This window comes from Theropithecus gelada, chromosome 1 (genome assembly GCF_003255815.1).
Source record: "Theropithecus gelada isolate Dixy chromosome 1, Tgel_1.0, whole genome shotgun sequence".
NCBI classification, from domain to species: domain Eukaryota; kingdom Metazoa; phylum Chordata; class Mammalia; order Primates; family Cercopithecidae; genus Theropithecus; species Theropithecus gelada.
In genome coordinates, this window is record NC_037668.1 from 98430088 (window position 1) to 98436054 (window position 5967).

The following is a 5967-nucleotide window of genomic DNA, read 5'->3' on the forward strand; positions in this document are numbered from 1 at the left end:
GTGAGGTAGAGATAGAGCGGAACATATGTGAAGTTTCTGAGGAGGAGCCCTGTGTGCTTTCTGAAGGAGGGGGATAGAATCCCAGGAAGTATGAGCATCTGTCCTGTAATCAATTTCTGCCTGAAGCCACACAAGGAGGTGTTTCATGATATCATGAGGATCCGATGCCACTAAGAAAGAACGACCATAAAACACAGTGTCAAAGGGTAAATGGTCTGTTGTAATTTTGATTGCCCTGAGGGACGGCATGGAAGAGCTGCCAGTTTTTCCCATGTCCTTGAGAAGGGCACAGTTTTAGGAGAGAGAGAGACAGAGAGTCTTGGTAGACCTGCGAAAGTCTCATATTCTTGATGAGAGACACATAGAGGAAAAAGGTGTGGACCATAAGACCAGAGATGTGTGGGAAGGGAAGGAACTCAGTGAATGCTTGTGTGGACTGTCTTCTGAGCACCGAGTGCGATCATAATCTCACTAGATGGCAGCAGAGTGTAGGGTCCAGGATATGAAGGGACAATCAGTTATCTCCCCTTTACCCCCAACTCCATATTTCTCACCCCTACTCTTTGCCATGACCCTTCTTCAGGACCTTCTCTGCCATCTCTGGGAGAAAGGCAGAACATGACAAACTAAATTGCTGCGTATAACCTGGAATGAATGAGTTTACTCTTAAAGCAGTACAGTTGTGTTTTCTGCTTTTGAATGTATCCTGTGGCACCACCAACTCCTAGAATTGTGTAACGTCTAATTCCTTAATAAATTCCCCATTTTATGTCACTTATGGAGGTTCTGATTCTCTAATTGAACGCTGATGGTTCTAGAAGTTGAGGTTTGTAATGGTTCTATGAGAACAAAATCTTAAGGATGGTTATTGTGAATTGGTTCTGGATTATCTGGAATTGGTTCTTGGATGAGATTAAATTGATAGGCAGTAATAACTGTGTTTGCATTGGTAAGAAGGACACTTGTTTATAGCATGTAATGGCAAAGCAGTTACTTATCATCTGCAGACACCTGTAATCCAATGCCCATATAAGGCAAAACTTTCATTTTGAGCAGTCATAGACAGCTTCAGGTCCTTTCCCTTTAGGTGGGGAATGTAAAATCCTGAGCTTACAATTTCTTTCCCTGAAGTTCTCCAGCTCATCTGGAAGCAGTTAAGTCATTCCTTTATACTCAGTATATTAGGGTGAGTAACCACCCTTGTTTGTCTAGGACTGAGGGGGTTCTTCAGATGCTAAAACTGAGTAAGTCCTAGGTAAACTGGGATGAGTTGGTCACCTAACTTATATTCACTGAATTGTTTTATGACAGCATTGACTTGATTAGAGAAATCAGAGTCTTCGAGGACTTGGCAGAATCAGGGACGATGATTCATACCACGTCCCCTCTTAATTTGTATCTTCAGCCTGTTGAGAAGACAGTCAGAGCTTGGAGAATAACATTGGATCACTGTAAACTTAACCTGTTGGTGACTCCAATTACAGCTACTTTTCTGGAGGAGATTTTGTTATTGGAGAAAACACCTTCTCTGGCACTTGGTATGCATTTATTGACCTAGTGAATATTTTTCTTTATACTTGTTAATAAAGACCATCAAAACCAATTTGCTTTGAGTTAGCACCTTCACTATCCTACGCCAACTACCTATATCCGCTCTCTAGCCTTTTATCATCATTAGATCAATAAACTGTTTCCATAAAGGACAAGATAATAGAATTTTAGACTCTGCAGGCCTCATAAACTTTACCTCATTTTCCTCCTCCGCCTTTATGTCCTCCTCCTTTTCCTTCTTCTTCTGAATGCTTTAAAAGTGTGAAAACTAGCCGGGCATGGTGACTCATGCCTGTAATCCCAGCACTTTGGGAGGCTGAGGCAGGCAGAACACCTGAGGTCAGGAGTTCAAGACCAGCCTGGCCAACATGGTGAAACCTCGTCTCTATTTAAAAAAAAAAAATTGTGTAGTCCGGAAGCTGGCAGTCTCCTCAGTCGTCAGACTAGTGCTAGCGACACGGGAGTGGCTAACACATCCTCTTGCTGTTCCCAGTGTTTGGGCCTTGCCTGTGATGGTGGGAAAAAAAAATGGCCTTGCTGTGCTACAACTGGGGCTGCGGTCAGTGCTTTCATCCTGAGACCAATTCCGATGATGCTTGCATGTACCACCCAGGTGTCCCAGTCTTTCACGATGCATTAAAGGGTTGGTCTTGCTGTAAGAGAAGAACAATGGATTTTTCTGATTTTTAAGCATTGTAGGCTATACATAAGGTAGACATAATAGTGAGAAGCCACCTGAGCCAGTCAAACCTGAAGTCAAGACTACTGAGAAGAAGGAACTATCTGAATTGAAACCCAAATTTCAGAACACATCATTCAAGCTCCTAAGTTAGTAGAAGCAATAAAAACGCCAAGCCCAGATGAACCAATGACAAATTTGGAATTAAAAATATCTGCCTTTCTAAAACAAGCACTTGACAAACTGTCATCAGGGAATGACGAAGATAAGAAAGAAGAAGACAATGATGAAATTAAGGTTGGGACCTCATGTAAGAATGGAGGGTGTTCAAAGACATATTGGTGTCTAGAAAGTCTAGAAGAAGTCTGTGTATATCAATCTGGAGTGCCTATTTTCCATGAGGGGATGAAATACCTAAGCTGTTGTAGAAGAAAATCTTCTGACTTTAATACATTCTTAGCCCAAGAGGGCTGTACAACAGGGAAACACATGTGGACTAAAAAGGATGCTGGGACAAAAGTTGTTCCATGTACACATAACTGGCATCAGACTGGAGGTGAAGTTACCATTTCAGTATATGCTAAAGATTCACTTCCAGAAGTTAGTCGAGTAGAAGCCCATAGCACATTGTTAAATGTGCACATTGTATTTGAAGGAGAGAAGGAATTTGATCAAAATGTGAAAATATGGGGTGTGACTGATGTAAAGTGAAGTTATGTAACTACAACTGCAACAAAGATTGAGATCACTATGAGAAAAGCTGAACCGATGCAGTGGGCAAGCCTTGAACTGTCTGCAGTGAAAAAGCAGGAAAAGCAAAAAGATGACCCAGTAGATTGAGTGGGAGGTGGGAGGAAGGCTATTACATATTTCAGAATTCTTAATACTGTGTGAAGTGGTGACTTGCAGCTGAAATCTTTTGTTTTGCTGTGGTGTTACTGAATCTGGCATTTCAGGGTTAACATTAGGTTCTTAAAAGCCAAAGTCAGTTTGTCTTTTTGTGCCTCTCATCTTTCTTTTGTGTTTTGTAAGACTGATTGTTCATTTCTCCTTACTGGTAGGAACCATAGTTGTGTCCTGTACTTGAAGAGGCTAGAACATAGCCCATAACCATAATTGCAGTATTTCTTTATATTTCTCTGTTAAGAATATAAATATTAAGGAACATGTTTTTACATCTTTCTATTATTCCATAATTAGTAAAGCAAGACGAAATGTCAAATTTTAATCAGGTTTTTATGGATTTGTATTCTTATAGTACTTGAAAATATTTAAGGAAGAGATGAAGCTCTGCTGTTTTTTCTACAGCAAAAATGATGATTTAAAAAAGGATGATTACTTTTTTAAGGAGAATTAATCCTGAGGTAGTGTAGTAACTAAAGGGGAATATATGAATTGTTTAACAAATTAGAATTTGTTTACACCTACTTGAATTTTTAAATTACATCAAAACTTACATTACTTGCCAAGCAGTGTGATGTAAGAGTACAGGAAACATAAATAAGAATACAGAGGTATCAATTTGGTTAAAATTCACCATTTTATAAGACTAAGCGATAATCTTAAAAATCTCTTTCCTGAATATTTAAATGTTTGTATGGTGTTATGACTAAATTGTTACTGATTTAGAGACTAAACCCTCTTAAAACCGTTAATTAGTTAAATACAAAAAAATTATATGTATCTTGCTTCCCTGATGGAAAACTGTATAAAATTGTAGACTTAAAAGGTTTGTGGAAATACGTTAGGATATCAGAAAACTAAATATATGGACCTGCTTTGTGACTATCTACTACATGTCAAATAAAGTAGCTTAATTCTTTTGAAAAAAAGTGTAGAAACCATTCTTAGCTCCCAGATTGTACAGGAACAGGTTACAGGCCAGATCTGGCCCATGGGTCATAGTCTGTCAATCCATCTAACCCACAAGTCAGTGAAGTAGCTAATATAACATCCAATTCACTGACAACGGGGATCTCAGAAGGATCAGCTTGCCTGAGGTTTCACAGAGAGCCTGAGGTTACACAAATGTATTATCTTGGATTTTAAAATGTTCCCATAAGGTTCCAAACCATTTACTCTTTCCATTGTTCTAATTCCTACCCAGACTTTCTCTTTCATGCTGATGGCTTTATTTTATTTTCACGGAGTGATCCTAGGAAACAATACAACTTGTTGACTGATTACTATTAGAGAGAGAATGTCTCACGATCGATTTCAGTAGAACTGAAATCATTGTATTTGACTGATATTTTCCATGATTTTCTTAATTAATTGAACAGCTATTTATTGAAGATCTATCATGTCTTAGCACTGTGGTAGGATTTGGAGCTATGACTGTGTATAAGACAGACTTGTTCCCTCTGCTAATAGAGATTACTATCCTGCAGGGAAAATAGAGTTTAAGCCAATAATGGAACAATGAAAGACATTACAGTTGTGATAAATGCTGCAAAGAAGAAGTCAGGTTGCTGTGCCTTACTAGTAATATTGCTATCTAATCAGTCAACTTATACAGTAAGGGGAGGGTGGATGGGGAATGCAGTCCATGAACTTGAGAAGAGGGGTTGGATTCAGGGAGAAAAAGTTTTAGCATTTGATTTACTGAATTACCTTACCACTATCTATTCCATCCAGAAGCACTCAGCTGTTTTAATTAGATGCCCAGTGTTGAAAAGGGTAATTTAATATGATGATTGGACATTTTGCTCAGTGATTCTCTGACATTGGTGTAAGAGTTTATTAAAGGGCATGGCTTATTAAATATGCTAATTTCCATACCTCTTCCCAGAGATTCTGATTAAGGATAGGGCCCAGGATAGAATATGCTTCTGAAGTAGACAGTCCTTGATCTACACTTTTGATAAATAACTCCTCAAAATAGAAGGCAAAGATATAATACTGGTCTTTGTTCCTTAGTCCCTCAAGTAGGAATGCAATAGCTATGTCTTAGGACCATATTATTATTATTTTTAAATTTTTGAGACAGGGTCTTGCTCTGTTGCCCAGGCTGGAGTGCAGTGGCATGATCACAGCTCACTGCAACCTTGATCTCCTACCTCAACTGATCCTCCCACCTCAGCCTTCTGGGTAGCTGGGACTACAAGTGTATGCCACTATGCCTGGCAACTTTGTTTACTTTTCATAGAGATGGGGTCTCACTATATTGCCCAGGCTGGTTTTGAACTCCTGGGCTTAAGTAATCCTCCTGCCTTGGCCTCTCAAAGTGCTGGGATTACAGGTGTGAGCCACCAGATCTGGCAGGACCATATTCTTAAGGGAGCCAGGTCCATGTCAGACATTGACCAGACCAGGATCTTTGTCTTCATAGTCTTTTTTTTGGGGGCGCGGGAGATGGAGTGTTGCTCTGTCGCCCAAGCTGGAGTGCATCTCGGCTCACTGCAACCTCTGCCTCCTGGGTTCAAGTGATTCTCTTGCCTCAGCCTCCCGAGTAGCTGGGACTACAAGTGTGTGCCACTACTCCTGGCTAATTTTTTGTATTTTCAGTACAGATGGAGTTTCACTGTGTTAGCCAGGATGGTCTCTATCTCCTGACCTTGTGATCCGTCTGCCCCGTCCTCCCAAAGTGGTGGGATTACAGGCGTGAGCCACTGCGCCCGGCTGGTCTTCATAGTCTTATTTGCCTTGTGCTGTTATACACCATACTCCTCCTCCCTATTCTGATCTTTTGAGGTATGCTTGGGTTTTCATGTATTTTCTTATCTTGATTTATGTTG

The 5967-nt window shown here is 40.0% G+C and overlaps 1 pseudogene; it reads left to right on the forward strand.

Annotated features, from left to right (window-relative positions):
- The first annotated feature begins 2079 nt into the window (after positions 1-2079).
- LOC112604537 lies at positions 2080-3070 on the forward strand (annotated as a pseudogene).
- Positions 3071-5967: the final 2897 nt, after the last annotated feature.